The following is a 25544-nucleotide window of genomic DNA, read 5'->3' as shown; positions in this document are numbered from 1 at the left end:
ATACTTTTAAAATTTTTTACTTAGTTATCAGTCTTTCCTTTACGATATTATTATTGTATGTCATAATATCTGACCATAGGGTTTTGCATTAGTGTTACTGTAACTACCTTCACTACGAATGTTATAATTGGCAATAATGTATGTTAGAACAACTAATGCCCTAATCAAAGAAAAACTAAACCCTTGCAAGAAAAACTTTCATTGTAAATAAAAGTAGGAATAGTTTGCTAATAGAAATATTAATATAAGGTAATAATAATAATAATAATGATAATAATAATAATAATAATAATAATAATAATAATAATAATAATAATAATAATAATGATAATAATAAATATCGACTTTTCCCCCTAGTCATAGTTGGCCATGATGGATGTGGTAACACTGCGTAGTGATTGGAAACACTTGAAGAGAAGACATATATCAACTCAATTGTACTTATTTAGGACATTAAATGATGAAATTGAAATGAAAATAAGGACCTTGAGGGTTTCTTGCATCGAAGACATCTAAGAAACTTCATAATTACCTCCAAGTTGCTGGTAAGAATTCTGAAATCCATCTGTTTTTGGTATAGGTGACGAACTTTTTGGTTTTGTGATATTTTCTGGGTTTGTGAATTGCCTGATTTTGATTAGATAATTTACATAAAATGTGATCAAAGGCTTATTTTAATATTTGTGATATGCCTTTAAAATTATTGGTAATCTGATTACTTAGTATTTTCTTGGCCTACCAATTTACCGGCAAGTAATTGATTTTTTTTTTCCATTGATTTCTCGTAATACGGCAACAGATTTAGGCTACGTATTAGTTAGAATTGCTAACTAGTAAGCCTTTAATCCTAAGATAGACTTTATCTGTGAGGTCGTCGAAATATATGGCCAAGACTAGGCCTCCCACATTCTTCATAGTCGCAAAATCATGATGCTTTAGTTTGCAGCCAAATACATTAACCATGTATTATTTTTTCTTTTTATGGTTTTTTTTATTTTCTGTTTTATCCACTTTTTACTGAAAATTAAGGCAAATTACTGTTTTAGTCTATCCGTGTCCCCAACCCCCATTTAAAGTTTTGGGTATCCCAAAAATTCCCAATGAGAAACCTGGATTTTAGGTGGAAAACCCCAAAAACGAGTTATGTGCAGCATTAATATTTTTCAGAAAAGCATAGTAAACACGAGGTAATGAGTTGGAAAAATAAATGGCTCCTGTTAGTGGAGTGAAAGGAAAATATAATTATACATCGGTTTGTCACATCCCTCAAATGTTTTTTGCTTTGCTGTGGCTCACTTAGCTGACATGAGTCTTTTTATAGTTTATATATGACGTTTGTCAGTGCGTATGGGCCAGGTAGTGAGAAAAGTGAAGAAGAGCGGAATGAGTTCTGGAATGAATTAACTAGGTGTGTAGAAGGACTGGGTAGAAGGAATTATGTAGTTGTTATGGGTGACTTAAATGCTAGAGTGGGTGCTGGAGAGGTAGAAGGTGTCATTGGGAAGTATGGCGTACCAGGTGAAAATGAGAGTGGTGAGAGACTGGTAGATATGTGTGTTGAACAAGAGATGGTAATAAGTGCTAGCTTTTTTAAGAAGAAAGATAAAAATAAGCATACATGGGTAAGAGTGGCAAATGGAATAGTAGAAAGGGCATTAATGGATTATGTGTTGATAACTAAAAGAATGTTTGGAAGATTGAAAGACGTGCACGTGTTTAGGGGTATGGCTAACGGTATGTCTGATCATTTTTTGGTGGAAGGAAAATTAGTTGTAGCAAAAGAGTGGGGGAATAGAGTAGGTGGATGTAAAAGGGAGCTAGTGAGGGTTGAAGAGCTAATAAAACCGGGGGTAAAAAGTAAATATCAGGAAAGGTTGAAAATGGCATATGACGAAGTGAGAGTAAGAGAAACTGGTAATTTAGAGGAAGAGTGGAAGTTAGCAAAAGAAAATTTTGTTGGGATTGCAAGTGATGTATGTGGCAAGAAGGTTGTTGGAGGCAGCATGAGGAAGGGCAGTGAATGGTGGAATGAAGGAGTGAAGGTAAAAGTGGAAGAGAAAAAGAGGGCTTTTGAAGAATGGCTGCAGAGTAATAGTATAGAGAAGTATGAAAAATATAGAGAGAAAAATGTGGAAGTAAAGCGCAAGGTACGTGAGGCAAAGAGGGCAGCTGACCTGAGGTGGGGTCAGGGACTGGGTCAGTCATATGAAGAGAATAAGAAGAAGTTTTGGAAAGAAGTGAAGAGAGTAAGAAAGGCCGGCACAAGAATTGAAGAGACAGTGAAAGATGGAAATGGAAGGTTGTTAAAAGGAGAGGAGGCAAGGAAAAGGTGGGCGGAATATTTTGAAAGTTTGCTGAATGTTGAGGATGATAGGGAGGCAGAGATAATTGCTGTTCCAGGTGTTGAGGTGCCAGTGATGGGAGATGAGAATGAGAGAGAGATTACAATAGAGGAAGTGAGGAGAGCGCTAGATGAAACGAGAGTAGGAAAAGCATCTGGTATGGATGGTGTGAAAGCTGAGATGTTGAAGGAAGGGGGTGTGACTGTAATTGAATGGTTGGTGAGATTGTTTAATGTGTGTTTTGTGTTGTCAATGGTACCAGTAGATTGGGTCTGTGCATGTATTGTACCACTATACAGTATAAGGGTAAGGGAGATGTGCATGAGTGTTGTAATTCAAGAGGTATTAGTTTGTTGAGTGTAGTTGGAAAAGTGTATGGTAGAGTACTGATTAATAGGATTAAGGATAAAACAGAGAATGCAATCTGGGAAGTACAGGGGGGTTTTAGAAGAGGTAGGGGTTGTATGAATCAGATTTTTACAGTTAGGCAGATATGCGAGAAATATTTAGCAAAAGGTAAGGAGGTGTATGTTGCGTTTATGGATCTGGAGAAAGCATATGATAGAGTTGATAGGGAAGCAATGTGGAATGTGATGAGGTTATATGGAGTTGGTGGAAGGTTGTTGCAAGCAGTGAAAAGTTTCTACAAAGGTAGTAAAGCATGTGTTAGAATAGGAAATGAAGTGAGCGATTGGTTTCCGGTGAGAGTGGGGCTGAGACAGGGATGTGTGATGTCGCCGTGGTTGTTTAACTTGTATGTTGATGGAGTGGTGAGAGAGGTGAATGCTCGAGTGCTTGGACGAGGATTAAAACTGGTAGACGAGAATGATCATGAATGGGAGGTAAATCAGTTGTTGGTTGCGGATGATACTGTACTGGTAGCAGACACAGAAGAGAAGCTTGACCGACTAGTGACAGAATTTGGAAGGGTGTGTGAGAGAAGGAAGTTGAGAGTTAATGTGGGTAAGAGTAAGGTTATGAGATGTACGAGAAGGGAAGGTGGTGCAAGGTTGAATGTCATGTTGAATGGAGAGTTACTTGAGGAGGTGGATCAGTTTAAGTACTTGGGGTCTGTTGTTGCAGCAAATGGTGGAGTGGAAGCAGATGTACGTCAGAGAGTGAATGAAGGTTGCAAAGTGTTGGGGGCAGTTAAGGGAGTAGTAAAAAATAGAGGGTTGGGCATGAATGTAAAGAGAGTTCTATATGAGAAAGTGATTGTACCAACTGTGATGTATGGATCGGAGTTGTGGGGAATGAAAGTGATGGAGAGACAGAAATTGAATGTGTTTGAGATGAAGTGTCTAAGGAGTATGGCTGGTGTATCTCGAGTAGATAGGGTCCGGAACGAGGTGGTGAGGGTGAGAACGGGTGTAAGAAATGAGTTAGCGGCTAGAGTGGATATGAATGTGTTGAGGTGGTTTGACCATGTTGAGAGAATGTTTTGTTCTTGTTGATGTCGGCTACCCCCCAAAATTGGGGGAAGTGCCTTTGGTATATGGATGGATATATGACATATCTGTTTTTGACGTTAATAGTATATACAGTAGAGGACACATCTGTTTTGACGTTACTGTTTTTAGAATAATTTATTGTTAATTTATTCTCATCATTTATTTATTTCCTTGTTTCCTTTCCTCACTGGGCTATTTTTCCTTGTTGGAGCGCTTGGGCTTGTGGCATCTTGCTTTTCCAACTAGGGTTGTAGCTTGGCTGGTGATAATAATAATAATGATAATAATTAAACATTATTTCATTGTTCCCCTTGTTCTGGCATGCAGTACACGGATGTACCGCGCATAAAATTCAGAGGGTAAAATTTTGGTAAAATTACAGTTTCAACCAAACTAGCTTGAATACTGTACAGTAATGTGTTTTCAACAAATTTAACCTATATTTATGTAATTAATCAGATATAGAGATACAGGACCTCCCATAATAACTACAACAATGGGGTTCCACAGTGGGAAATCATGATTTTCGTTTTGGATAATATAGAAAATTCATAAAGTAAGAGAAGCTGTCTAACCTTAACACACCAATCATCGCAATAAAAGTTACTGTAATCCAAATTGAATAATACTAATGAAACACGGTGAACACACTGGATGTTTGGTTTGCCAGACTTCCGGATGGATAGAAAACGTGAATTTCCCTCCCATTTTCTGTGGAATTAAGTCGTTAGTAGCGGTTTTCGTCGTAATATTATTGCAAATACCGCATTGCTTAATTGAGCTAATTATTTACTGGTTTTTGCACTGATATATGCTAGCTTCGTTCACAGTTGAACATTATCTCACTTCTATGTTCTGGTAGCGGACTATATTTTTCTACTGATGCGCACCAGTATTATGAACATTTTAGTCGAAACTTGACATGAAAATATAAAAATATAAAAATCACAAGTATACACGTTACCATAATTATTTGTACGAGTATGTTGGTTAATAAACTAACACTAATTACTCATTAACAGGTCTTTTCTCCACTGTGGCTCGCTTCCCTCGCATTAAACATTAAATTATTGCTCCTCTGTTCTGGCAAGTGGTGCATGCTGCGCTACGTGTGTTAGCCAATTGGACAAGTATTTTGCCAGACAAAAATTCGGTGACCCAAACCACTTACAGTATACCTACCCGACAGTCTGGAATAACAGGTTATTTTGGTACGAGCTGACTATGGTACGATCTCAATATGGTACGATGTCAATATGGTACGAGCTCTCTATGATACCACCTCACTATGGTACGACCTCACTATGGTATGAGCCGACTACGGTACGAAGTAACCTGATCCCGTGGACACTTCACATAAAATCTAATTTGCAAGAAAACTAAGCTTTGGAATATTTATGATAAATGTTCCTAGGTGACAGATAGGGCAATTTACCTGACAGCAAAGAGATTTTTCCTAAATCATGAGGAGTTGCTAGGATGGGACATGTTATTTTTCATGTTTTATACTGTAGTGTAATTTCATATGCAATCACTTATTGGTATATATGCTGCCATGGCTCACGCTGTATTTGCTTGCTATTCAACGTTATCTCCTTAATCCTTTGTTTTGGCAAGCAATACATGTGCTATATGCGTTATTCGCATCTGCGAATAGTTAGGGGTTATATTAATTGTCTAATTAATTACTTTGTTCAGTTGGTTTTTGCTTGGAATTAACCAAAATCTCATTGCTTCCTGGTACACTTTTCTCTGATGAATTGCACTCTATTTCACTGTTATTGTAGAGGAAAGATGGCAGAGGGTTTGGGTTGTGCTAAACACCAATTCGCAGCACAGTAAGGGCGAGACAAGTTGCACTTTCTAAGAGGTGTGTAAGGAATTCCTGTGTCCTACTGTACATGTATAAGCCGTGTTGGCAACTATTTTGTTTTGGTTAGCAAATTGATCTCTTGATTCAATTATTATTATTACTGTATTATTACTACTTTTTCAGCTACAGCCTTTGTTGGAAAAGCAGAGGTTATAAGCCCGAGGGCTCCAACAGGAAAAATAGCCCAGTGAGGAAAGAAAACGGGAAATATTGTAAATAAACTATATAGGCCTTAGGAACTAATTAATAACAATATGAAATATCTTAAGATCAGCAACAACATTAAAATATATGTCATATATGAACAAAGAAGATAGAATAGTGTGCTGAAGTGTACCCTCAAGCAAGAAAACTCTTAACTCAATACACTGCAAGACCATGATATAGAGGCTATGGCTCTACTCAAAACTAAGGAAATAATGGTTTGATTTTAGAGTGCCCTCCTAGAAGAGTTTATTACCATAGCTAAAGTGTCTTTTCTACCCTTACCAAGTGAAAAGTAGTCACCGAACAATTACAGTGCAGTAGTTAACCCCTTGAGCGAAGAATTGTTTGGTTATCTTGGTGTCGTCAGGTATATAAGGAAATAGGAGAATGTGCAAAGAATAGGCCACACTATTCGATGTATGTGTAGGCAAAGGAAAAATGAGCTGTAACTCGAGAGGGCTTCGATGTAATACCATCTGGCCAGTCAAAGGACTGAATACTCTGCGGTAGTATCTCAATGGGTAACTGGTGCCATGGCTAACCTACTATCTTTGCTCACAATTTAACAGTATCTCCTTGCTCCTCTATTTGAAATTATTGCACAATTAACTGCCTACAAACCATTGACATACAAAGGAGTGAATAAACTTTTGAAAAGGGGGTGAGTTTTACCTTTTTGTTCCACCATCTGTTTGAAAGTTAGACATGGCTTCCATTTTATCCGAATTATTATATCAAACAAATGTTTCTACCCTAAGCGATCATTATTCACACAACTGAAAAAATGCCTTTTATTCCATTGTATATCCTGATATTGAAAACACAAGCTAGAGGTTATGAATGCAAAACATTGGGACTTGGATTCTGTTTGAACAAGTGACTTCAGACAAGTACTAACGATCGGAATATTTCTAAACTGTTTGGAGGGAATTCTCGTGGTAGATGTAAACACGAAATGGATACATGTAGTTTCCCATAATTCTATTTCAATGGAATATAGTAAGGTGGTTTACCTGGCATACATGGTTTGATTAGTTGATAGGTGCTTCCTTGATACTATTTAAGGAAGGTGTCTCATCTTTGTATCATAATTAGCATTTGCAATAGCTTTTGAATAAATGAGAAACATGGGGGAGGCAAGTGGATTTAAAGAATATAATAATAGAAATACAGTCTGTGAGGGTTTTTAACTGTGGGTTTTACTTGGAACGTAGTCGGTAACACTGGTCACACGCACACTTGCAGTTTTTGAGGAGTACTGGCTGGAGCAAACTGTTGCTCGAATTTGAAATACACTCTTGATTCATTAAAACGTCTGTTGCCGGGAGCTGAAGACTAAGGATAGAATGGTCTCATTGGAGTTAACCCTTTTACTCCCAATGGACGTACAGTACTGGTACGTTTCACAAAAGCCATCCCTTTACCCCCATGGACGTACCGGTACGTTCTTGCGAAAAAAATGCTATAAATTTTTTTTTTTTTCATATTTTTGATAATTTTTTGAGAAAGTTCAGGCATTTTCCAAGAGAATGAAACCAACCTGACCTCTCTATGACAAAAATTAAGGCTGTTAGAGCAATTTAAAAGAAATATACTGCAAAATGTGCTGGGAAAAAAATAACCCCCTGGGGGTTAAGGGTTGGAAATTTCCAAAGAGCCTGGGGGTAAAAGGGTTAAAGAATATAATTATAGAATTACAGTCTGTGAGGGTTTTTAACTGTGGGTTTTACTTGGAACGTAGTCGGTAACACTGGTCACACACACTTGCAGTTTTTGAGGAGTACTGGCTGGAGCAAACTGTTGCTCGAATTTGAAATACACTCTTAATTCATTAAAACTGCTCTTGCCGAGAGCTGAAGACTAAGGATAGAATGCTCTTATTGGAGTTAATATATTCCCAATTAATGCTTTACTCCACTCTTGCCGGGTTGGACACATCCCAAGGGACATTTTTATCTACTGTACTTTTTTCTCGAATTAGTTCATTTGTTTCATTCAGGGCTGTTAATTCAATCTTAAGTTTTGTGCCTATATCCTTAAATTTTATTTGTTTGCTTTAATAGTTTTACTTATTAACAAACCTCTTTCATTTTACAGTTGGTTCACCATCTGTTCCATCACTGGCACTGAAGTAGCACTTATTTCATAAAGGACCTAGGATTGTATAGCTAAGAAGGCAAGTTTTCTCTAAAATTTTCTAGTTTTCCATTGTTTCCATATCCTTATATACATTCATGCACTAATAGATGTTTTAATTTACATTTTCACTGAAAGGATTTGTTTATACCCTCACATGGAGGAGTGGGTTCACTCGTATGTATTTGACATAAGGATGTGAGCTTTTAGTATCAGAAGTTGATATATACTTTTCATTCCTGCTATAGTGCTGTCATTGACTAGATCTGATATGGATAAATACATTGTGTATAGGAGATATACAAAGGTTTTCATAGTTCCTAAATGTTTAATTCAATTAACTAACCAAAAATTTGTCTTTCTATAGGACACCATTGGAGGGGGATGAGGTTTATCTGGAATGGTTTTGACCCACTATGCCCAAACCCAGGGCACAAGAATAGAGATGGATTGAATTGGAGCATCTGTGAAGACTGCAAGGTTGCACGATGGAGGAAAGGTTTATGCCTGTGTTTATGCAAGGCTGGAGGATTTCGCTGTATGAATCATTCAATTCCGGATACAGCAGGTGAGTGTGATGGGGATTTACTACACAGAAGTACTCTGTTACTTATAGTAAATGGGCTTGTAGTGAAATATTTTGTTTTTTGGAAACCTTGCTTGTAGAATATCTGTCCGTTTGTGCGCCTAATCCTGCAATCGGTAGATCCATGGACACATTAAAAAGAAAGTAGGAACTTTCACCACAGGTTTTCATACTGGTGTCCTCCTAATGGTAGAGTAGTAGCATCACTGCAATGAATTTATTCTATGCTAATGTTAAGCAAGTTCTTCCTTGCTGTCTTTGCTCCTGGTGGAGTTATTAAATGTAAGCTAAGTATAAACAACTTTACCTATTCTCACTTGGAAGAGTGGGTTATGCTCTTTAATTTGTCATAGATATGGTGTCTGGTTGGAGAAACTCTTAAACAGGTTGCGGACATCCTTGCTTACCTTTGCTAGGTGAAACTCGTCTTGGTCTTTACTGTACTAGAAATAGCTGCCGATCAGCTTTGAACCTGGTCTTTAAACTGAAGAGCTTGGACCTGTCTGCCTCAAGGTTATGGCTGCCATGTTCCTGAGGAGTCAGCCACTGCATAAACTGTGTTCAGGTTGAGAGAAAACTCTCATATGCAGGATTTTGGCTTGAGCTCTGTCAGAAACCTAGTGTGTCATCAGAGAGAGTTACACAGAGGACTGTTTTTCAGCTTGCCTTAGCTGTGGCAAAGAGAATGGGCAAGCTTAACAATCTTCTCATCACATTAGCCACTGAGATCTTGAGGTATGTCTTTGTATTTGTCCCAGATTTAATGGGGGAAGGCAGAGAACCTGTATATGCCAGATGACAAGTTTTAGACGTTCTCGATCCCGTCCCTCCGTTACTATTTTTGGTTGGGATCATAATGAGAGGTTTTGTGTTTGATGAGAGCACTGGGGTAATACTGGTAGAGAAATTGTTATTTCAACCCCTAATCTTGAAGACACTGGTTGCACTAGCTAGAACAATAAAGAGGTGTTCAAGAACATAGTTTCTATATGGCTGTGTGATAAAATCTAGTAAACATACAACTTGTCTGGCAAGGTTTATAAGCAGATGGTTTTGCTATTTGGAGTAGAGCTCTTTACTTTTGGGGACATTGCCCTGTCTGTTACCTTGCACAAGAACCCTTCAGTATTGTATGTAGTAAAGACAGGGATCAGGGAGTTTTTCTTGTGAAATTCTTATACATTTTATTCTTAGCATATAGGGTTGTTTGACTAGGTCTCAGGTACATATGTGTATATGGTGTATTTAAAGTTTTTCATATTTTTTTACCAACTGATGTATGGATCGTAGTTGTGGGGAATGTAAGTGACGGAGAGACAGAAAGTGAATTTGTTGAGGTGAAGTGTCTGGAGTATGGCTGGTGTATCCTGATTAGTTAGGATTAGGAACCAAGTAGTGAGGTGAAAACTTATAAGAAATTAATTAGGCTCGTAGAGTGGATATGAATGTGTTGAGATGGTTTGGCCATATAGAGAGAATGGAAAATGGCCGTCAGCTAAAGAAGGTGATGAATGAGAGAAGTACAAGAGGAAGGCGAATGTTTGGATGGATGGATAGATGGAGTCAAGAAAGCTCTAGGTGATAAGAGGATAGATCTGAGAAAGATAAAAGGGTGAGCGATTATGATGCTGTTCCGATAGGCCCTCTGCTTCCTCCAGTCGCCTTGGTGACTGCTGAGGTATCGGCAGTAGGGGATTTAGTTTTTTAACCTTCAATTATGTTGGATAATGGGGAGGGTGGGCTGTGGCACCCAAGCAGTACCAGCCAAACTACTGAATCCCTTGTAAGGCTGGGAGGAGCAACGAGATAAGTCCCCCCCTCTTTTTCTTTGATGTCGGCTACCCCCCAAAATTGGGGAGTGCCTTTATAGATAGATAGGTATATTTATTTGATGTGTAGCATAATAATATAAATATAAATTTGTGTTTTAGGGCTGGACACCTTTTTAGAGGGAACGAGGTTTACGGTTTCTTTTGGACTGATTTTGTCCCAATATGACAACTTGAGGAACATGAATAAAGATGGAGTGATGTGCAGGATCTGTGAAGAATGTAAAGTTGCACAATGGAATGACAGTTTAAGCTGCAGTTATGCTATGATCAAGGAATTTGCGGTAAGAATCATTCAATTCCTGGTACAACAGGTGAGTGTCTGGGACTTGGTATACATAAATAAGGCAACTTATGATTAATGGGTTTTAAGTGATAAAGTGAGTTGTTTAATTGACATTTGCTTGTTGAAACATATCCATCAGATTACATTTCCTGATAGTACAATCAGCAGCCCCGTGGAGAAGCTAGAAGAAAAGAAGTAGGAACTTGAACTGGAGGTATTAGTATGGGTTTGCCTCTAATGGTTGTAACCTTACTTTAAGTTATTCTATGCAAATGTTAAGCAATTTTCTCTTTGCTGTCTGTTCTGGAAATTATTAAATATAAGTTAAATAAAATCTATTTTACCCATTTGTACTTGACAAAGTGGGCTGTGTCCTTTGACATCTGTCATAGTTGTGGTGACTGTAGTTAGAGCAACTCTCCAGGTTGTGGACTAGCTTGTTCACCTTGGCCAAAGGAAACTTGTCTGTCTCCACTGGAAAAAGTTACCAACCAACCTTGAGCCAGGTCTTTAAACTGAAGAACTTGGACCAGTTAACCTCTTGGGTCTGTACCATGCTCTTGATGAGCTTCGAGGAGTCTTGACTACCGTATGAACTCTAGTTTCATAGTGGAACATGGCTCCTTCAAAAGATTTTGGTTTGAACTCTGTTAGAGGCTTAGAGAGTGTCATCAGACACAGGTGCGACACATAGGACTGTCTTTCAGCTTGAGTTGGCATAGGCACAGAGGTTGGGCAAACTTTTCGGACTTTTATCAGGTCAGCCACTGATAGCTGGAGGTATGTCTTGTTTGTATTTGTGTCAAAAGTGTATTTGAAGAGGAATAGTAATCTCTGTACAGAGTGAAGACTAGTTGTACTAGCTGGAACAAAAAGATGTATTCAAGAGCCCTGTTTCTATCTGGCTTTGTAAGACAATCTAGTAATCATGTGACTTGTCTAGTAAGGCTTGGGATGGAAAGAGTTGGCCATTCTGGGAAAGAGCTCTTTGCTGTCAGGGAAAATTGCCTTGTCTATCACCTTGTCCAAGAACCTGTCTGTATTGCAAGTAGTAAAGGCTGGGCTGGGAGTTTCTCTCGTCTGAAATTGTCCTATACATTTTATTCCTGCCATAATGGTTTATATAGGCTTGTTTGACTGGGTCTGTCATAGATTTATTATTATTATTATTATTAGCAGCTAAGTTACAACCCTAGTTGGAAAAGCAGGATGCTGTAAGCCCAAGGGCTCCTACAGGAAAATGTAGCCCAGTAAGGAAAGGAAATAAAGGAATAAACTATAGTATATGAGAAATAATTAATCAAAATAAAATATTTTAAGAACAGTAACATCTTTTAAAGTTTTTATATTTATCTAATGCCTAGTGTTATAAGATAACTAAAAATTTGTCTTTTAGATCTGGACACCTTTTTGGAGGAGATGAAACCAATGCCCTCTCTTTGGACCGACTTTAACCCAATAGAACGACTCGTGGGACGTGGATAAACACCGTGATATGCAGAGTCTGTGAAGAATGTAAAGTTGCACAATGGAATGAAGGTTTAAGGCTGCACTAATGCATTCAAGAGAGTCCTTCAACTGCTGGTACAACTAGTTAGTATAACTGAGATTTCGTACACAGAAGTAAGGCATCTTATCAATGTGTTTGTAGTGAAAAAGTGTTATATGTTCTAAGGAAACATTGCTTGTTGAGTAATATGCATTAGAGCAAGTTTTTCTAATCCTGCAATCAGCAGATACGTGAACACTGAAAGAAAAGTAGAACCACCTTTCACCGCAGGTATTCTTGTGGGTTGCCTCTAATGCCGGTATCATTACTGTAAAAAAGTCATTCTATGCAAATGTTAAGTAATGTCCTCCTTTCTATCCTTGCGCCTGGATGATTAAATATAAGCTAAATAAAACTATTTTACTCATTTGTACTTGGAAAATTGGGCTGTCCCCTTTGATTTGTTTCATATATAGGGTGTGTCTAGTTGGAGAAACTCGGCAGGTTGTGTATTTCCTTGTGTACCTTGGCTGAGGAAAACTTGGACCTGTCAACCTCGTGGCACGGCCAATCTTTTGAGGAGTTGTAGGCACTGCACAAACTCGTACACAGGTTTTTGGCTGGAGTTCTGTAAAGGTCCCAGTGTGTGTAGTCAGGTATGTGTTTAACAAAAATACTTAGGACTGTCGATCAGCTTGCCTAAGCATATGCAAAGAGATTATTCAATCTTTACAGACTTTCTTATCAGGTCAGCCACTGAGGGAGTGATATATGTCTTTATATTTGTCCCAGATTTCAAAGTGAAGGCAGAGAACCTGTATATGAGGATTGCCAGGTTTTAAACATTCTCAATCCCCTCCCTTCTTGACGTTCTTTTGGTTGAAGTCATAATGAGAGGTTTTGTTTTTCATGAGAGCACAGAGGTGCTATTTGTAGAGAAATAACCATTTCAGGAACTCGAGTCTTGAAAACACTGGATGCATTAGCTGGAACAAGAAAGTGGGGTCAAAGAACATTGTTTATTTACGGCTTTGGGATACAATCCAGTAAACATATGGCTTGTATGGTAAGGCTTGTGAGGCGATGAGTTTGCGATTTAGGGAAAAGCTCTTTGCTGTCAGGCAAATTGCCTTGTCTGTCACCTTGCACAAGAACCCATCAGTATTGCAGGTAGTAAAGCAGGGATGGGGTTTTTCTCATGTGAAATTGTCCTATACACTTTATTCCTGGCATAATAGTTTATAAAGGGTTGTTTGACCAGGCCTGGCATAGATATGTATATATGATGTATTTATAAGTATTTTATATTTATTTAATGTGTAGTATAATAAGATTTTGTTTTTAGTCGACATCATTTTGGAGGGATGAGATTGATGAAGTCTTTCTTTGAACAGATTTTGACCCAATATGGCAACTCATGGAACATGGAGAGTGATGTGGAGAGATTGTGAAGAATGTAAACTTGCAATATAGAATGTAGGTTAATACCTGCGTTTATACAAAGGTCAGGAATTTGCAATAAGAATCATTCAATTCCTGTTGCAACAGGTGAGTGTGATCGAGATTTAGTACTGTATACAGAAATAAGGCAATTTATGATTGGTTTATAGTGTCGAGTGATTTGATACAAGGAAACGATGCTTGTTGAGTAATATCCATCGGTATGTTTGCCTAATCCTGTAATCAGCAGATCTGTAGACACACTTTAATAAAAAAAAAGTAGGACATTCCACTTCAGGTATTCATATAGGTTTGCCTCTAATGATAGCATTACTGTAGTGAAGTTATTCTATTCAAATGTTAAGCAAATCCCTTGTTGTGTTTGCTCTTGAAATTATTAAATATGAGCCATATAAAAACTACTTAGCCAATTTGCACTTGGCAAAGTATGCAGTGTTCTTTGATTTGAGACTTAGATAAGATGTTTGATTGGAGCAGATCTTCAACAGGTTTTAGCCTTTCTTGTTTACCTTGGCTGAGGGAAAATTGTCTTGATCTTTTCGGAAAAAGCTACCAATCGGCCTTGTGCCAGGTCTTCAAACTAAAGAGCTTGGACTTGTCATACTCTTGTGGAGTCTTGGCCACTTTGTGAACTCTGGGTCGAGAGTGGTACTTGACTCTTACAAAGGGTTTTGGCTTAAGCTCATAGAGGCTCGGTGTCATCAGACATGGGTGTGACGCATAAGACAGTTGCAGGTTCCTTAGCATAAGCAAAGAGAATGGGGGAGCTTTACAACCTTTCTCATAAGGTCAGCCACTGAGGGCAGGAGGTATGTCTTGTTTCTATTTGTCCCAGAGTTGCTGTTTGGATAGAAATAGACATTTCCGTATGGAGTCTTGAAGACTGATTGCACCAGCTGGAACAAGAAAGAGGTGTCCTAAATCATTGTTTTTATTGCAGTGTCTTACTGAACAATTATATAGCTGTAGGTTCCCTACGACGGCAGACAATAGATTCAAAATTACCGCGGTGGCGCCACCATCGCTGACGTAGGTGACGTCATCTCCCTCCACTCGGGTGAGCTATAGGTACAACTCTCCAGGTAACAACAGTTCGTTCTCTGCCGGCTTCTGGTGAACATCGGTGGTCGGTGCAGACTTTTTTCTTCATTGGTTGGGGAGCATTATCTCTTCAATTTCGCTGAAGTATTCAAACTCCGTGTTGTAGGATTGAATCTGTTTTCTTTTCTACAATTTTGTGGTCATACCATCATGTCGGACTCTAGTCCTTCAGTAGTTAGGTTTTCCGCCAGAGGGTGCAAAACTAGGCTAGTTAAATTAATTTATGATTTGCACACTAAGTGCATTAAGTGTAGAGGTTGTGAGTGCTCTAAAGAACTGACCTGTGATGAATGCAAGAATTGGAGTGAACAACAGTGGAAAGTTTTTGTTTCTCACTCGGGGAAAGTAATTAAGGATAGGAAGAGGAAGGCGGCTCGTAGAGCTGAAAATAAGTCTAGTTTAGCCTCTTCTGTTTCGTCTATCGAGGCACCTGTTCCTATTCCTTCTCCTTCCCCTCTTGTTACGTCTCTTATCTTGAGTCCTCCTTCTCCTGTTCCTGTATCTACTTTGCCAACTTCCCGTGGAGTTTCTCCCGACACCATTGCCAGTCTCGAATCTAAATTTGAAAAGAAATTTGATGTTTTAGGTAATACTGTAATACAGTTAGGATTATCTGTAAAGTCTTTCTTAGGAAAAACTTCTAGTGAAGTGAAAAGTGTCAGTTCAGTGCATTCGGACGGGGTGGCTGTTTGTCCCGATAGTTCTCCTAGACGAAGGTCACTGTCCCGCTCCTCTGCCTCGGGGAGAAGACATACTGGAGATCCAAGGGAGACTGTCGGGGTTTGCCCACAGACAGTCGCTTCCTCAGTCGATCCTGTGGTGCGACAGCAGGATTCGACGAAACACCATTGGAAAGGTGTGTTGTTAGGTGATCAGTTATCGACAGTCAAGTGATTTGACTCCAGTTAGACGTCGTAAGTCGAGTGATTCGGCTTCGGCTAGACGTCGTAAGTGGCGTAATTCTTCAGTTTCACGTCCGTTGAAGAGACGTTCGAATGAAGAAGTTTTCTCTTCGCCTTCTGTGAAAAGAACCAAGGAAGTAGATATTGTTCGCCCGTCGTGCAGTGTAGCTACGTGAACTTCGCCTCGTATTCTTATGATAGCGACTGCTGCCTTCGACTCGGTTGTGGAACGACCGATTCTAAGTTCATCAAGATTTTCGACTCTTCAAACTGTCGAACCTTGTCCTTCGACTTCGCATGCGACACCTCCGGTGACGATCGTGTTGAAATCCACGACTCCAGTTGCTTCGACTTCAACACTAGAAGAAGAGAGTTTAGTTCCGTTACGTCGACAGTTGCAAGAACTGATGAACTGGATGAAAGAAATTAAGCAAGGTACGAAGAACAATGAGTCGAATCAAGAACAGTCTCTATCGCCTATTTCGTGGGATGACGAGGAGGATTTAGAAACAGACACTATTCCTCTTTCGTGTTATTCGAAGCTTTTACACTACCTTCTCGACATGTATCCGGATTACTTCGTAGCAGCTGCTCCCAGGTCGCCTGCTTCTATTTTTCTGATGAGAAGGAAGAATGTCGATTCTCTTCTCCCGAAGCTCGTTCTTTCCAAGGCTGCTAAACATTCGCTTCGTGATATAGAAGATTGGTTGAAGGTCAAGAGAGATCTTGGGAAAGCAACTTTCGCCTATCCTCCGTAGAAACTTATTAAGAAGAGGTATAGGTTCTATGTAACCGGGGAAGCCCCTTCTATGGGAGTGTCTGCCTCCTCTCAGGGGGACTTCTCTGGCTTGGTGGATGCAAATAGGAGATACGTATGTGCAGCAGCTGAAATATTCTTTACATCGCCTAAGTTAGACCATTTGGTAAAGAATGTTTTCAAGGTTTTAGAAATTATGGGTTTCTTGGACTGGACGATCGGAGCTCTCGCTACGAAAATAGAGGATTGCTCTACTCTTCAGGAAGACCTGGCATCGGACTGGCTTGGGGTTTTGTCATGTGCCGACAAATCAATTCGGGATGGTTGCGATGAACTGTCTTCTCTCTTTGCATTCGGGACTCTCAAGAAAAGACAGCTCTGGTGTTCGTTTGTTTCGAAAGGAGTCGCTTTGTCTCGGAAGTCCGCCCTTTTGTTTTCTCCTCTGGACAAGGATCATCTGTTTCCAGAAGAGATAGTGACCAAGATTCTTTCCGCATTAGAGAAGAAGTCTGCTAATGACTTGCTTGCACAGTCTTCTAAGCGGATTAAACCCTCGACTGTGGCGACTACCACCTCGGTTTCACCTTTGCAGAAGAAACCCTTTCGAGGGGGTAGGTCTAGACCGTTCGTCAGGCCTCGATTTAATTTACGACACCCAACCAAGTCCTCGACTAAATCTGACACAAAATCATCTAAGTGATCCTTCAATCCTTCATGCACCAGTAGGGGGCAGGTTGAGCCTTTTTTTGGGAGGAATGGAGTCGCGGAGGGGCAGAGCCCTGGGTGACACAAGTCCTCTTTCAGTTACTCCATTCCTTTCAAAGACACTCCGCCTTTATCCAATGTTCCCATCACATTACCCGCCTACTCGCCAAGCTGAGGGAAGCCTTAACTCGAGAAATAGACATTCTCGTACGGAAGGCGGTAATAGAGGAGATAAGCGACATGACATCCCCGGGGTTTTACAATCGTCTGTTCGTAGTCCCCAAGTCGTCGGGGGACTGGAGGACCGTACTGGATGTAAGCGCACTGAATTTGTTCGTCCAGAAGACCAAATTCAATATGGAAAAGACTCTTTCAGTGTTGGAATCCCTTCGTCAAGGGGACTGGATGGTATCCCTGGACATGCAGGACGCATATTTCCACATTCTGATTCATCAGAACTCCAGGAAATATCTTCGGTTTGTGTTCATGGGCAAGATCTACCAGTTTCGAGCTCTTTGCTTCGGCCTCTCGACAGCACCGCAAGTATTTATGCGAGTGTTGTCTCCTCTGGGAAAGTGGTTACACCTCCTAGGCATCAGAGTGTCACTCTACCTAGACGACTGGCTTCTCCGCTCCTCTTCGGAAAGTCAGTGCATGAAGGATCTCAAGAGGACTCTTTCATTAACTCACTCGTTAAGCCTTCTTACAAACGAGGAGAAATCTCGGCTAATTCCTTCTCAGGACATTCACTATTTGGGGATGACTCTGAACTCTCGAGTTTTTCGGGCTTGTCTGTCACCAAAGAGTCGAGTCGAGTCTGGAGATAGTTCAGGATTGCCTGGACCGGAAGTCCTGTTCTGCCAACCATTGGACCAGTCTGTTAGGAACACTAACTTCGGTGGAACAGTTTGTCAAACTCGGAAGGCTGCACATGAGGCCCCTGCAATTCTTCCTGAAAGCTTCATGGTGCAGAAAGACTCAACCGGACTCGGCAATATTCCCGATTCCAGACGGAATCAAGGATGACTTAGCGTGGTGGCTTTCAAAACCAAGACTGGTAGAAGGTCTTTACCTTCATCCGCTCCACCCAACCCTACAGTGCTTTTCAGACGCCTCCGACGTAGGTTGGGGAGCCCTGTTGGGGAAGAACGAAACATCGGGGGAATGGTCGGAATCGCAGCGATCTCTTCATATCAACGTGAGGGAGCTATTAGCAGTGTTCCTGGGACTTCAGGCATTCTCTCATCTCGTGACGGGACAGGTGGTAGCTGTTCACGGAGACAACTCAACGGCACTTTCCTACATCAGGAAACAAGGGGGAATGCGCTCCTTCACCCTCTACAACCTTGCAAAAGATCTGCTTCTTTGGGCATAGAAATATCAGGTTACATTGATCCCTCGATTTGTTCAAGGGAAAATGAATGTGTTGGCGGACGGACTAAGTCGCCGTCATCAAGTACTGCCGTTAGAATGGCCTCTCGATGCAAAAGTCTGCTTAGACCTGTGGAAACTTTGGGGAAAACCGATGATAGATCTCTTCGCAACCTCGAAGAACAATCGTCTTCCGCTGTTTTGTTCCTCTTGCATGGTCGGTCGATGCAATGTTACTAGACTGGTCGGGCCTGAAAGCGTACGCTTTTTCCCCGTTCGACCTAATATGACAGGTGCTGAACAAAGTGACATTCCACAAAAATGCTTCTCTAACACTAGTCGCTCCATTCTGGCCAAGAAAAGAATGGTTTCCAGATCTCCTCGACTTGCTCGTAGACTTCCCCAGACTGCTTCCGTTAAAGAAATGTCTACTTAAGACAACCTCACTTTGAAAGATTCCACCAAGGATTATCCGCTCTGGCACTGACAGGATACAGACTGTCAGGAGTCTCGTCCGAGCGAAAGGTTTTTCGAAACGAGCTGCAGAAGCTATCGCAAACTGTAGACGAGTTTCTTCTAACAGACTATATCAGTCTAAATGGGGAGTGTTTCGATGATGGTGTAGACAGACTTAAGTCTCTTCTTCTGAAACATCTGTGAACGAAATAGCTGATTTCCTTCTTTTTTTTAAGCGACGTTAAGAGTTTAGCGTCTTCGACTATTAAGGGATACAGAGCAGCGATGTTGGCTTCAGTCTTCAAACACAGAGGATTAGACCTATCCACGAATAGTGATCTTTCCGATCTAATTAAATCGTTCGAGACTTGCAAATCGTCAAAGGGCTCGATAGCATGGAATCTCGATATACCGTATTTCCCGTGTGATAAGACGCTACAAGTGGTAAGATGCACCTTTTAATTGGGAAAGCAGTTTTAGAAAAAAAAAATGAAGATTTTAAAAACTTCTTAGCAGAAATCCATGGTTAGCGACTCTTGCGTGATTATTATCTGGCACAGTAACTTTTCTTATTTTGGGTGTATTATGAAATGTTCAAGTTAATATTTATTAGCTATATGCCGATTATCCCAATTCTATTAGATATTCTTATAAGAAACAACTAAATCAGTCGTAGTTTCCACCACAACTACACGTTTACTCATGTGCTTAAAGTTTCAAGTGTTGTTTACATGAAAGCAGCGTTGCCAAAGGTTCTTTATAAAATTTTGGTAAAGATGTAAAATTCTAGTGATATTTCCAAAATTCCTCTTATAACCTATAAATATTCACACAAAATGTAGTTATTGATTATAGAAATCTATAAATTCTTTTAGGTGGAATACTTTCGCTACTGTTTATGTAGATTCTGGGTCTAGTTACTTTTCTGCTAACTTAGTAATACTGCACTCAACTAACAGAAGTTTTTTTTTCCAAGGACGTATTCAGCAACTGTCTGTCTGTATTATTTCGGGACTCGGGCAACAAAGTCATTTTCAATATATTGCTTTATTACAATAATTCAACAAAATATGAGAAAATAGATATATACTCAATAAACAACTACAGTATGTCATAGTATGTCGTCTGCTACGAGACCACTAGTTGGCATGTTTACTTGTGGAAGGGGGGTTAGCCAGTCATCAGCTGATTACCAAAAAAAAAAAAAATAATAATAATTTGCTACTGTACTTCATTAAATGAAGTGTAATATAAAAATCAATGAATTTATATTATATGAATGATAATTGTAGGTTTATGTTCTATCTCTCGTAAGTTTGAGTGCTTTTAAGTCAATAGTTTGGTGTTTGAGGTGTGTCAAACTCCTCTCTACAACTTTTTCTTAGTGTTAAGATGCAGGGTGATTTTGGGGGTAATTTTTCGTGAAAAAAGGTGCATCTTATGACACGGGAAATACGGTAGTTCTTTAACGGCTTTCAGGTCCTCCCTTCGAACCGTTACTTTCTTCGTCTATGAGGAATCTCACCAAGAAGACGTCATTCTTAGCTGCATTGGCATCAGCTAGAAGAGTCAGCGAGTTACACGCAATGGACAAAAAAGTGGGATTTTCTCAAGGCGATGCAGTCTGCTCTTTAGAACTCAATTTTCTTGCGAAAAATGAAAATCCTTCTAATCCGTGGCCACGTAACTTTGTTCTAAAAAACCTGACAGACTTGATAGGCCAGGAAGAAGAAGAACGGCTCTTATGTCCTGTATGGGCGTTAAGATATTACATACGCAGAACAGAGAAAATTGGAGGTCAGTCGAATCGTTTATGGTGCTCTGTTAAAAATCCCCCTCATCCCCTCTCGAAAAATGCTATTTCCTTTTTTCTGAGAGAATTAACTGTGGAAGCACATTCTCAAGCTAATGACGCAGTGTTTCCTTTATTGAGAGTGAAAGCACACGCAGTTCGACCGGTAGCGACTTCTCTTGCTTTTCGACACAACTTGTCGCTATCCGCTATCATGCGTAGTACCTATTGGATGTCTAAATCAGTGTTTGCGACGCATTATTTGAAAGGAATCGAGACAGTGTTTGAGGATTGTAAGTCACTCGGTCCGCTTTCGGTAGCTGGCATGGTGTTGGGAGGAACGACATAGGTGGTTTCTCCCTCTATTAACATATGTTTCGCCTTGTATCAAGGTTGACGAGTTAAAGGGAAGTCTGGGGGTACAATGTACCTGGAGTACTCACCAGTCATTTTAGTGTTAGTTTTGGTGGGTAAAGGTTTTTATTTCGGTGTAGGTGACAGTTGTTTCATGTTGGTTATTTTCTGGTCTCAGCCCAGGGCAAGGGCAATATTTTATTGTAACTTCATTAAGTCAGTGGTAAACACCATGACTACGAGGATTTTCCACTTCATGTAGAGGCACCCATTGGTCATATTCCAAGTCCTCTACTATGTAAGATGAGCACTGACCTGAGGCAGTATTCTCCTGCAGTAGCTCTCTTACAAGGTAAGGTACAACAGGCACTAACAGTGCTTTTGAGCTTACTTTATTTTCAATAATCATATGTTATTGTTGAAGTAAAACTTTTTTCCAAAGTCCCCCCCCCCCTATTCTTTCAATGGGTAATCAGTTATATAATTGTTAGGTAAGACACTGCAATAAAAATGGATTTTCATTATAAAATGAAATTTTATTGCATACTTACCGAACAATTATTAATTAAAGCCCTCCCTCCTCCCCACTAGCGGATGGCTGGGCAGAACGAATTGTTGTTACCTGGGCAGTTGTACCTAAAGCTCCCCCGAGTGGAGGGAGATGACGTCACCTACGTCAGTGATGGCGGCGCCACTGCGGTAATTTTGAATCTATTGTCTGCCGTCGTAGGGAACCTACAGCTATATAATTGTTCGGTAAGTATGCAATAAAATTTCATTTTATAATTAAAATCCATTTCTATCTAGCTTTGTGAGACAATCGAGTGAACATGTAACTTGTTTGGTTAGGATTGTCAGGGGATGAGTTTGCCCCGTGGGGAAAAAAAGCATGTGACTTGTATGGTCAGGCTTGTCGGGATAAGTTTGCCTTGCGAAGATAAAAGCTCTTTGCTGTCTGGCAAATTACCTTGTCTGTTGCATTGTTCAAGAACCCATCGGTATTGCAGGTAGTAAAGGCAGGGGGCTGGGAGTTTCTCTCATGTGAAATTGTCCTATACATTTTATTCTTGACATGATGGTTTATATAAGGTTGTTTGACCAGATATGTCTTTGATAGATATAGGCATATTAAGTATTTGATGGATGTTAAGTTTTTAATGTTATTTAATGTGCAGTGTTTTAAGATCACTAAAACTGAGTTTTAGGCTAGGACACCTCCGGAGGGGATGAAACTGAGGTCTGTCTTTGAACTGACTTTGACCCACATGACAACTTGGGGAATATGGATAAGGACAGAGTGGTATGGAGAATCTGTGAAGGAAGTAAGTTGCATAATAGAATAAAAGTTTTATGCCAGCATTTATACAAGGGTTATGAAATTTTGTGTATGAATCATTCAATTCCTGGTACTATGGGCGATTATGAATGAGATTTTGTACACAGAAATAAGGGTATTTATGATTGATAGGTTTGTAGTGGAAAGATGTTTTATTTTTTGTTGAACCATGTCCATCAATTTTGCAATATCTTGCAATCAGGAGATTCTTTGTCACACTCCAAAGGAAAAGAAAGAAGGTCCTTTATGCTGGCAGTATTTGTATGGGGTTTCATCCAGTGATATTAGCAGTTGTGATTTTTGTGTGTCAGTCTAGTTATCCAATTGCTGTCTTTGCTCATGAGGTTATTTATTACAAGTGGTTGTCTCCATAATTTTCAACAGTCTTATGGTTTTCCCAATGGGATTTTAGCATCAATCGGGGCTTGATAGTATTAGCATGATGTTCCTAAATTTCATGAATACAGTACAGTATTGGTGAGAATATTCTATCCCTAACCGAAAAATTTCTTATTACTCTTCATTACCGACTTCTCCTTTTAGAATACCTGGGTACAATTTGATTGTCCTCGCAGGGCTTCAGCTCCAGGCTATATAGCCTAAATTTATAATTGTTCCTACATGATAATACAAACTATCATCCTTTACTGAAGAAGGTGGAAATGCAGCGAAAGCTGAAACATGGCTGAAGTCTGTCACGTCAGTCGCTTGAACTGAAGTATCACTTAATATATAAAGGACTTTGGTTTGTTTAGCTAAGAAGGCAAAATTTCTCTAAAAATATTCTAAATTTCATTTGATTCCCTTTTCTCATGTGCTCACATTTACTATCGTATGTTTAGATTTACATTTTCCTGTTAAGGGTTTATTTATCATCGTAGATGGAGGGAGGTGATTCTCTTGTATTAATCATAAAAATGTGATCTTTTAGTATTTGAAGTTACCATATGCTTTTCATTCCTGGCATAATAGTTTATTTGGGGTCATTTGATTAGGTTTGGTCTTGACAAATGCCTTGGTGTGTAAAAGGTATATAATTCTTATATAGTGCAAGAAACTAACAAAACCTTTTTGTTTATAGGACACCTTTTGGAGGGGATATGATTGGTGAGGTATATCTGGAATGATTTTGACCCAATATGCCAATCCCATGGCACAAGAATAGAGGAATTTCAGTGAAGCATCTGGGAAGACTGCAAAGTTGCACGATGAAAGGAAGACTCTCCCTTGCGTTTATGCAAGACTCGTGGAATTCGCTTTATGAATCATTCAATTCCAGATACTACAGGTGAGTGTGATGGAGATTCCCTACACAAATATGTTACTTAAGGTAAATGGGTTTGTAGTGAAAAACTAACTTTATGGAAACCTTGCTTGTTGAATAATATCAATCTGTTTGTTTTGCCTGATCCTGCAATTGGTATGTCCGTGGACACACACCTAAAGAAAAGAGGTAGGACTTTTCACTACAGGTATTATTGGTGTGCCTTTAATGTTACTGTACAGTAGTAGCATTACTGTTATGAAGTTATTCTGTGCAAATGTTAAGCAAGCTCCTCTTTGTTCCTGGAATGATTATAAGCTAAATAAAACCTATTACACAAATTTGTACTTGACAAAGTGGGCAGTGTTCTTTGATTTGTGTCAGATGAAGTGTCCCTGGTTGGAACAATTCTTCAGGTTGTGGACTTCGTTGTTTACCTTGACTGAGGGAACCTTGTCTGTCTCTCCCGGAAAAAGCTACCAATCGGCCTTGAGCCAGGTCTTCAAACTGAAGAACTTGGACCAGTCAAGCTCATGAGACAGCCATGCGCTTAATGAGCTTTGAGGACTCTTGGCCACTGCATGCGGATCAGAGTGGAACATAGCTCGTACAAATGTTTTTGGCTGAAGCTTGGTTTGTCTCTATGTGTTATCAGACACGGTTACGATTCGTTGGACTGTCTTTCAGCTTGCGTTAGCATAGGCAAAGAAAATTGGGAAGTTGTACAGACTTATCAGGTTAGTAACTGAGGGCTGAAGGTATATCTTTATTTTTTTTATATATATATTTATCCCATAGGTGGTATTCAGAGAAAAATTGTCCTTTTAGTACAGTCTTGAAGAATGGTTGCACTAGGTGGAACAAAAAATAGGTGTCCAAGAGCACTATTTCTATCTGGCTTTGTAAGATAATTGAGTAAATATGACATGTTTAGCAAGGCGTATGATTAGATAAATTTGCCATTTGTGATGAAAGCTGTTTGTCGTCAGCCAAATTTTCCTGTCTTTGGCCTTGTGCAGGAACCCATCAGTATTTCAGGTAGTAAAGGCAAGGGTCTCAGAATTTTTCTCTTGTGACGTTGTCCTACCCATTTCATTTCTTGCATGATGGTTTATATAGGGTGGTTTAACCAGGTCTTGTCTTGGATAGATATTTGTATATGAATTATTTGATGGATTTAAAGATAGTTGTTTATTCAATGTGTAATGCAATAAGAACTAAAAATTTGTGTTTTAGGTCTGGACAACTTTTTGGAATGGATGAGATTGAAGAGGTATTTCTTTGGACGGATTTTGACCCAATATGATGAAAACTGGAACACGGTAAAAGTGGTATTGAGAGTCTACACAGAATGTATAGTTACAAAATTGAATGAATATTTATGTCTGCATTTTACAAGGGTCAAGAAATTATCTGTATGAATCATTCAATTCCTGGTACAATTGCTGAGTATGACTTAAGATTTCATACACAGAATCTTGCATTCAGGAGGTTCTTAGCCACACTTCCAAAGGAAAAGAAAAAGGATCTATATGTTGGAAGTGTTTGTAAGAAGTTTCCTCCAGTGATGGCAGCAGTAATGATTCTCGTGTGACAGTCTAGTAATCTTCCTTACTGTCTTTGCTTCTGAGCTTAATAATTGTAAACAGTTGTCTCATTAATGTTAGCATTCTCCAAGTTTTCCCAATGGGATTTTAGCATCTATCGTGGATTGATAGTTTTTGCATAATACTCCTAAACTTTGAGTACAGTATAGGCTAGAATCTTCTATCCCAGCCTGAATGTTTTTTAGTGGCTGTTTAAGTTACAGACTACTTTTGGAGTAGCAGCAGTTCTGATTGGCCTC

The 25544-nt window shown here is 39.5% G+C and overlaps 2 long non-coding RNA genes across 4 annotated transcripts in view; both read left to right on the top strand.

Moving 5' to 3' along the window:
- LOC137639243 (uncharacterized) overlaps nucleotides 1–8050 on the top strand; it is a 72027-nt gene extending 63977 nt beyond the window's left edge. The window contains exon 3 of the long non-coding RNA XR_011044269.1: nucleotides 7971–8050. This is a non-coding gene — a long non-coding RNA (uncharacterized lncRNA). The remainder of the gene's footprint in view (nucleotides 1–7970) is intronic.
- Nucleotides 8051–8380: 330 nt separating this feature from the next.
- The window catches only part of LOC137640315 (uncharacterized), a 57896-nt gene continuing 40732 nt past the window's right edge, over nucleotides 8381–25544 (top strand). For 2 of the 3 annotated variants that reach the window (XR_011044333.1, XR_011044332.1), the window contains exons 1-3: nucleotides 8381–8577; nucleotides 12107–12303; nucleotides 23516–23722. This is a non-coding gene — a long non-coding RNA (uncharacterized lncRNA). The remainder of the gene's footprint in view (nucleotides 8578–12106; nucleotides 12304–23515; nucleotides 23723–25544) is intronic. The other variant, XR_011044334.1, reaches the window with a different exon arrangement.

The sequence above is a fragment of the Palaemon carinicauda genome, chromosome 4 (genome assembly GCF_036898095.1).
Source record: "Palaemon carinicauda isolate YSFRI2023 chromosome 4, ASM3689809v2, whole genome shotgun sequence".
Classification (NCBI taxonomy): Eukaryota; Metazoa; Arthropoda; class Malacostraca; order Decapoda; family Palaemonidae; genus Palaemon; species Palaemon carinicauda.
Note: the sequence above shows the minus strand (reverse complement) of the source record. Positions and strands in the feature narration are given on the sequence as shown.